General features: G+C 46.7%; 1 non-coding gene and 1 pseudogene across 1 annotated transcript; one reads left to right on the top strand and one right to left on the bottom strand.

Annotated features, from left to right (window-relative positions):
- The window catches only part of LOC105887097, a 42,186-nt pseudogene that overhangs the window by 19,278 nt on the left and 14,798 nt on the right, over window positions 1–8,110 (top strand).
- Window positions 3,689–3,816, bottom strand: LOC111725717. The gene has a single exon (XR_002773726.1). It is a non-coding gene; the product is annotated as a small nucleolar RNA SNORA40 (small nucleolar RNA).

The following is an 8,110-nucleotide window of genomic DNA, read 5'->3' as shown; positions in this document are numbered from 1 at the left end:
AATAAAATTGCAACACCTGCTTTTTTCTGCTTTCCATTAGCCTGGAATATAGATGACCATCCCTTCACCCTGAGTCTATATTTGTCTTTTAAGGTAAGAGGTTCCCCCTTCTTTTCCAGAGTGATGCAAAGATCCTGGGATCACTCTGAATCTGGCCACTCCACCCGACTCTGACAGGGCTGTAGGGTAGGACAGCCATGAGAGAAGGTGACTGTCTTTTCCTGGCTGCGGAACGATGAATAAAACTCCCTTAGAGAGGAAATGCAAGGGGCCAGGCTGCTGGCATGGAATTGGAGGGTGAGATAGGGGGTGGGTAAGAAATAGAACAAAACTGAAAAGATTATCTGGTATTCATCTGGGGCCCTAGAGCTCGGCTACTCAACATGGTTGTCATCAGCCATGCATGGCCATTTACATTTCCCATGATTAAAAAGAAATAAAATTGGCTCAGCACCTGTGGCTCAAGTGGCTAAGGCACCAGCCACATACACCTAAGGTGGCGCGTTCAAATACAGCCCAGGCCCGCCAAACAACAATGATGGCTGCAACCAAAAAACAGCCGGGCGTTGTGGCGGGCGCCTGTGGTCCCAGCTACTTGGGAGGCAGAGGCAGGAGACTCGCTTGAGCCCAGAAGTTGGAGGTTGCTCTGAGCTGTGATGCCATGGCACTCTACCCAGGGGGACAGCTTGAGGCTCTGTCTCAAAAAAAAAAAAAAAAAAGAAATAAAATTTAAAATTTAATCACACTAGCTACATTTCAAATGTTCCATAGCCACATGTGGCCACTGTGTGGGAATTCACAGAAAGTTCTGTGGGGCTGTGCTGCCCAAGAGTGTCCTACCATTGAAGTGAGTACTACACTTTTGAAGGGAGTAATCTGCTCATTTACAAATGGGGGACTCAAGTGGGCACAGAAAGAGACTTACACAGGACCACTCACAGCAGCTGGAACGCTGAGCTCCACCAGTAGTGGCAGCAGGCAGAGGGCTCATGGGTGTCAGCTGAGTGGACGCCCCCATGCCAGCCTCTGCCTCCCTGGGCAAAGCTGGCTTTGGAAGGACAGTCCTGCCCTTGTTCAGAGGTGGAGCTTTCTGAAGCTCAGCTTTTTAGAGGGCTGCGTGGCTCCATCCCTCCTCGGGTGCCATAGCTTTGTGACTCAGTTTTCCCATCCATGAGATGGATATTGTGACATCATCATAGGGCTGCCGTGGGATTACTATGAGTTCACGCTCATGCTCAGGACATGGCCTGGTGCACAATGAAGGCTGCTTCTGTCGCTTGAGATTCCAGAGATGATGGTGTTCGTTGCAGAGGAATGAACTTCGTGTGACCTCAGAGTGCTTCCGCTGCCTGAGGTCCTCTCCCAGAGGTCCAGGTCAGGATCCACTTAGATTTAGAGCCCAACTGCTTTGGCACCTGTAGCATTCACCTGACAAATGTTTATGGCATTTGCTTTGGGAGCACTAAGCTGGGACGCAGACCTGTGAGTGCTACTCAGAGCCAGGGAAAGCTGATCTGAGAAGAAAGTGAACCCTGGGGACAGTACCTGCTGACATCTGAGAGCTGGATCCAACTCTTCCAGGAGGTATCACTTTCCAGCTTTGTTTGCCAATACTTTTTTTTTGTCATTTGCAACTCAAAGACTAATGCAAGGCCACCTGGCCCAACCCCTTCCTCCAATACTTGCTGCTCCTCTGCTTGGATGCTGCTCAGGCTGGGAGAGCCACCTCTGGTGCAAGGGAGAGCTGATGACTGGTTGGTCCATCTGGAAAGAGTGTCCACACTGCTGAGACCAGGGAAAGGTGAGGCTGCTCCTGGGAGCCCTCCTGGCTCAGAGGCAGGCCAGGGCAGTGGCAAGAGGATCTGTCATAGTCCAGTAGAACTAGGTTCAAATTTAAACCCTGCTGGAGACTTGCTCTGGGACCTGAGTAAGTCAAAGGACTTCCTCTCATGGAGCCTCAGTTTCACCATCTGTGAAATGGGTTCCCTGGTAATGTGTATCTGGCAGGGACATTGTGAGGATTAAGTGAGACACGTGTGACGCTCTGGGCACATGCCGTTTGGGGCACACCAGGCACACTCACAGGCCACAGCCCTCCTGTGGCCGACACTGGAGGTCTTCATCACAGCTCCAGAAGCAAGAGCTGCCTGTTATGGTGATACAGGGCCATGACGCTGTGGGAGTGTCAGCGTGTGGTATGGTGTGAGGACAGGGGTGTGGACAGAATTCCTGAGTGTGTGAGGCCAGGTGTGTCTATGCTGTGGGCATCTCCCTGTGCGTGTGATGTTGGATTGGGTGTGGTCTGGGTGCTTGTGGGGACTGGGGAAGTGTGTCTCTGTAACACTGGCTCTGAGGCAGGGTGGGCAGGTGTATGGCCCAGGAAGAGGGCTGTGGGCTAGATGTCTGTTGCTCTGGCTGTGTGGCTCTGGGTTGGTCATTATACTTTTATTTATTTATTTATTTTTCAGTTATTGGCCAGGGCCGAGTTTAAACCTGCCATCTCTGGTATATGGGGCCGGCGCCCTATTCCTTGAGCCACAGGTGTGGCCCTGGTCATTATACTTTTCTAAGCCTCAGTTTCCCTCTCTAAGCACAGTAGGTTTCAAAGGACAATCACACCTATCATTTCATCTAATCCCCCTGTGAGCTGTGTGATAGCAGTTATCCATTCAGTATTTATTTATTTATTTATTTTTTGCAGTTTTTGGCTAGGCTGGGTTTGAACCCACCACCTCCGGTATATGGGGCTGGCTCCCTACTCCCTGAGCCACAGGTTCTGCCCCTTATTTCTTTTTTTTTCTGTAATAAAAAAGTTTTTTAAATTATGGCATTAGGCAAAATTAATACATTTTTATTCCAAGAATTTCACATGTGATTCCTTTCACTGCTCATCCAGGGTAGCTTTGGTGCCTCAAAGGCTGGAGTCACTGAAGAGCTCCCTTCAAGACAGCCCTTTTTAATAGAACAGACCCTCAATCCACAGTTGTCCTGTCAGTCCATGATTCTTTTTCTTTTATTTTGGCTTCTTTTATCTCCACTTGAATATAGACGTACTGAGGAAAACTTAAACTCCCCACCAAGAATCTCTGGGATCTAATTTCTTCAAGCAAGTTCCTTTAGGGTCATTTGTAGAGTAGGTTGATCTGCCTGGTTCTCAATTTGACACCTTCTTGGAAAAATAAATATGTTCAAATAGTATTAGATCCTAAAGCCAGCACACATACGAATAGTACAGATCAGTGGGTAATGCCAACACCTTCAACTCCAGATGTCATGTCTGCAAGATAAAGGCCTTTAAGAGAAAAAAGCCATCTTAACATGCCAACATGAAATTAGAAAACTAAGTTAAAATAGTTGAGGTTTCTCTCCTGTCTTGTGCTTTTTAAGTTTATTTAGAGACAGGGTCTTGCTCTGTCACCCATGCTGGGGTAAAATCATAGCCCAAATTTCTGGGCTCAAGTAATTCTCCTAACAAATGGGGGACAAGCACATGCCACCACACCTCAGTAGTTTTCCTTTTTTTTTTTTTTTTAATGGAGACAAGCGTATGGCTGTGTTGCCCAGGTTGGTCTCTAATTCCTGGCCTCAAGTGATCCTCCCACTTAGACCTCTCAAGAGTGCTGGGATTGTGGGAGTGAGCTACTGTGCCTGGCCAACTCCCATCACTTTAAACTATCTCAGGTATCATAATATTCCTTCTTAGATGTATTGAAACTCTTACTGAATGACGACTTCTGTGTTGCAAAAGAGGATTTTTTTTGTACCTGTTTGTGTCAGTCAACACTTCTTGATTGAGGGTTGACTATGTGTCAGGCTCTGAGGATACAGTGGTGTAAGAAGTTTCTCCCTGGGGGATCTTCAGTTTGGTGTGAGACAGACAGTGCTCAAGTAAGCAGATCAACCCAGAGATGCCAGGTGGATGTCAGGAGAACAATGGAGAGAGATGGGATGAATATGGAGGATGGGGTGGACACAGAGGGAGCAAAGACTGAAGGAGGGAGGGACAGAGCATTGCAAGCCACGGGAACAGCAAATGCAAAGGCCCTGGGGCAGCTGAGCTTCGTGCATGTGGTAGTTTCCCAATAACTATGTGATCAACTGACTTGGAAACAATTCCATTCCAAAACGGAAGGATGCCCTTGTTTGCAACAGCCAAAGAATGGTAGGGCAAGATTGTTGGGCTGGGCGGGGAGGGTTGTTCATATGTGTGGGAGGGATCAATGCACACCATGCTGAATGTTTTAAGCAGAATGCAGTGTCTGTGGAGGTCAGGAGCCCCAATCTCACCTTCCCAGCACCAGCCAAGGTGCATACACTTCCTCATGCACTTGGAGGTCAGGGGTGGCTTTGATGTACTTTGGCCAATAAAACATGAGAGAAATGAGATGTCACTTCCAGGAAGCAGCGTTGGGAGTGAGCTGGTGAGACCTCATCCAGACAGCCTGGATCCTGGCCTGGCTCTGACATGGATCATCTTCCTGCTCTTTGGGCTCAGATAAGAAATCAACATTTGTTCTTTATTTATGCATACACGTGTTTAACTCCTTTTATAATTAAAAGTAATAAATAAAACAGTTTTCTTTACTTTTTTTTAATTTTTGAGACAGAGTTTCACTTTGTCGCCCTCAGTTGAGTGCCATTGTGTCATATCTCACAACAACCTCAAACTCTTGGGCTTAAGCGATTCTCTTGCCTTAGCCTCCCTAGTAGCTGGGACTACAACACTGGGCTATATCTTAGAGACAAGGTCTTGCTCTGGCTCAGGCTGGTCTTGAACCTGTAAGCTCAGGCAATCCACCTGTCTTGGCCTCACAAGTGTTAGGATTACAGTTGAAACAGTTTTAGATTCACTACAAAACTAAATGGAAACTACAGAGGATTCCCATATAAGCCCTGCCCCCAAAACCTCCCCCACTAGAGGGTACTTGTATTTCAATCAATGAACTCACACTGACACATCATTGATACTCAAAGCCCATAGCTTACATTAGGGTTCACTCTTGGTTTTATACATTCTGAGTTTGGACATATGTACAATGACATGGACCCACCATAGCATCATACCGAGTATTTTCACTACCCTAAAACTGGCCCTGGATCTGCCTATTTATCCCTCCCTCCCTCCAAACCCCTGAAACCACTGCTCTTTTTACTGCCTCTATAGTTTTACCTTTTCCAGAATGTCATACAATTGGAATCATATAATACATAGCCTTTTCAAATTGGTTTCTTTCACTTAGTAATATGCATTTAAAATTCCTCCCTGTCTTGGTGGCACCTGTGGCTCAGTGGGCAGGGCGCCGGTTCCATATACTGAGGGTGACGGGTTTGAACCTGGCACCAGCCAAGCTGCAACAACAGCAACAAAAAAAAGCTGGGTGTTGTAGTGGGCACCTGTAGTCCCCCTTGGGAGGCTGAGGCAAGAGAATTGCCTAAACCCAGGAGTTGGAGGTTGCTGTGAGCTGTGTGATGCCACGGTCCTCTACTGTGGGCGACAAAGTGAGACTCTGTCTCTACCAAAAAAAAAAAAAAAAAATTCTTCCCTGTCTTTTCATGGCTTGTTAGCTCATTTCTTTTTAGCACTGAAAAATAACCCATTGTCTGGAGGTATCACAATTTAATTATCCATTCACCTATTGAAGGACACTTTGATCGCTTCTAAATTTTGGGAATTGTGAATAATGCTGCTATAAACAACTGTGTGTAGGATTTTTTGTGGATGCATGTTTTCAGTTTATTTGGGTAAATGCCAAGGGACACAATAGCTGGATCATGTTTAGCTTGTAAGAATCTATTTGTTTTAGCTGCCAAAACAATATCACAGATTTTGTGGCTTAAGTGACAGAAATTTATTTCTCATGGTTCTGGAGGCTGGATGTCTTCTAAGGTCAAGATTCTGGCAAAGTAGGTTCATCTGTTCACAGACAGAACACAGGCTGTGTTCTATCCGTGTGCTCACAGGGCAGAGGGAGATAGAGGCAGAGGTAGAGATAGAGATAGACATATAGATAGATGTAGAGATAGAGATAGAGGTAGAGATAGAGATAGTAGTAGAAGTGGAGACAGAGGTATAGGTAGAAAAATAGAGGTAGAGAGAGAGAGAGAGATAGCAGTCGAAAGCACAAGAGCAGCTTTTATGCCTCTTCTTATAAAGACACTGATTCCATTGGATCAGGGCCCCGTCCTTCTTCCCTCATTTAACCTTAATTATCTCCATAAAGACCCTACCTGCAAATACAGTTACATCAGGGATTGGGGTTTCAATATATACATTTTGTTCTTTTGTCTCTCCCCTTTGGAACTGATAGAACATAAACTATATGAATTTTGAAGGAAAGCAAACATTCAGCCTGTAACGCTGCCAAACTGTCTTCCCAACTGGTGGTACCATGTTGCGTCCCCACCAGCGATGAATGAGAGTTCCTGTTGCCCTCCGTCCTCACCAGCACTGGTGTGCTTGATGCTTTGGACTTGGTCCTTCCCGTAGGTATGCAGTGCTGTTTCACTTTTGTTTTGTAACCCTTTACATTTCCCTGGTGATGTACCATGTTGGGCATTTTTCACATGCTTCTTTTCCACCTGTGTATCTTTAGTGAAGAGTTTGTTTAAATCTTTTGCCCATTTTACAATTGGATTGTCAGACTTTTAAGAGTTTTTTGTAGGCTGGGTGTAGTGGCTGATGCCTATAATCTTAGCACTCTGGGAGGCTGAGGTGGGCGGATTGCTTGAGCTCAGGAGTTCAAGACCAGCCTGAGCCACAGAAAGACCTCATCTCTAAAAATAGCTGGGTACTATGCAAGGCACCTGTAGTGCTGGCTACTTGGGAGGCTGAGGCAAGAGGATCCCGTGAACCTGAGAGTTTGAGGTTGCTGTGAGCTGTGATGCTATGACACTCTACCAAAGGTGCCAAAGTGAGACTCTGCCTCAAACAAAAACAAAACCAAAACCAAAAACAAACAACAACAAAAAAACAAAGAAAACTCCCAAACCTCAAGAGTTCGTTGTATGTTTTAGATAACAGTCCTTTATCAGATATGTGTGTTGCAAATATTTTCATCCACTCTGTGGCTTGTCTTTGTATCCACTTCATAAAGCAGAAGTTTTTCATTTTAATGAGGTCCACCTTCCCAATTCTTTCATGGACTGTGAAGTGTGTGTGCAGCTGCTCTGGGCTGTGCCGCTGGCCACACAGACCTCATTCTGCATTGGCATTGCGGTTGGGGAGAGCAACTGGGAGGTGGGGTGTGGAGGTTGCTATGGCACTTGCTGATCAAAGACAGCACAGTCTCTCCAGCCTCCCCAGACCTGGAACTGAGGTGCCTAGGGACCATGGTGGGGGTCTGAAGTATCCAGAAGGAAGAAAGGAAAGAGGGGATGGAGCCCATGCATGTCTACGGGCTGAGAGGGAGGGCATGGGTGAAGCAGGGTATTGGAACTGTGGTGCCTCTGTGGTGTCTCTCATGGGCCCCTCCGCACCACAAGCAGTTATTCAAGGAGTGCTGACTCTGCCTACCAACAAGGTCCCTGACCTGTCACTGCCCACACTCCATCATTGTGTTTCCACCCCAGATCCACAAAGAGGCCGAGTCATCATTTAAGAATGTGAACAGGCAGTGCCACTTCCTTACCCAACCCTCCTATTTTCCATACTCCCTAAAATAAAACCCACACTCCTCTCTGTGGGCTGTGGCCAAGAGGACCTGCACTGCCCAGTCCTGCTGACCCTGTCACCCAGCAGGCCCACCCTCCCCTCTCCTTCCCAAGCACATCGCTGGCTCTGCTTGTCAGGCTTCCTCCTGGCCCAGGGCATTGGCTCAGGCTGTCCCCTCTGCCACCCCCAGGCTGGCTCCTTCTCAGCCTCAGGTGGCAGCTCAAATGCCTCCCCTCAGAGTGATTGTTCCCAACCAACTCAGCTAAAACTCCGGTAACAACAAAAGTCCTGTTCTGACCATTTAAAATTTAATTTTCAATTCAAAACTGTACATGCCCATAGTTTAAGGAGCCTGGTCGTTTTAAAAGTTTATTGGTAAAAATAATAGTCTCTCTTTCCTTCCTCCCCAATGGCCTCCTTTCCCAGAGGAAACTGCTCTCAGAACTTTTTTTTTTTTTT

The sequence above is a fragment of the Otolemur garnettii genome, unplaced genomic scaffold (assembly GCF_000181295.1).
Source record: "Otolemur garnettii isolate 467f Iridium unplaced genomic scaffold, OtoGar3 scaffold00046, whole genome shotgun sequence".
Classification (NCBI taxonomy): domain Eukaryota; kingdom Metazoa; phylum Chordata; class Mammalia; order Primates; family Galagidae; genus Otolemur; species Otolemur garnettii.
This window is presented reverse-complemented; position numbering and strand designations above follow the sequence as displayed.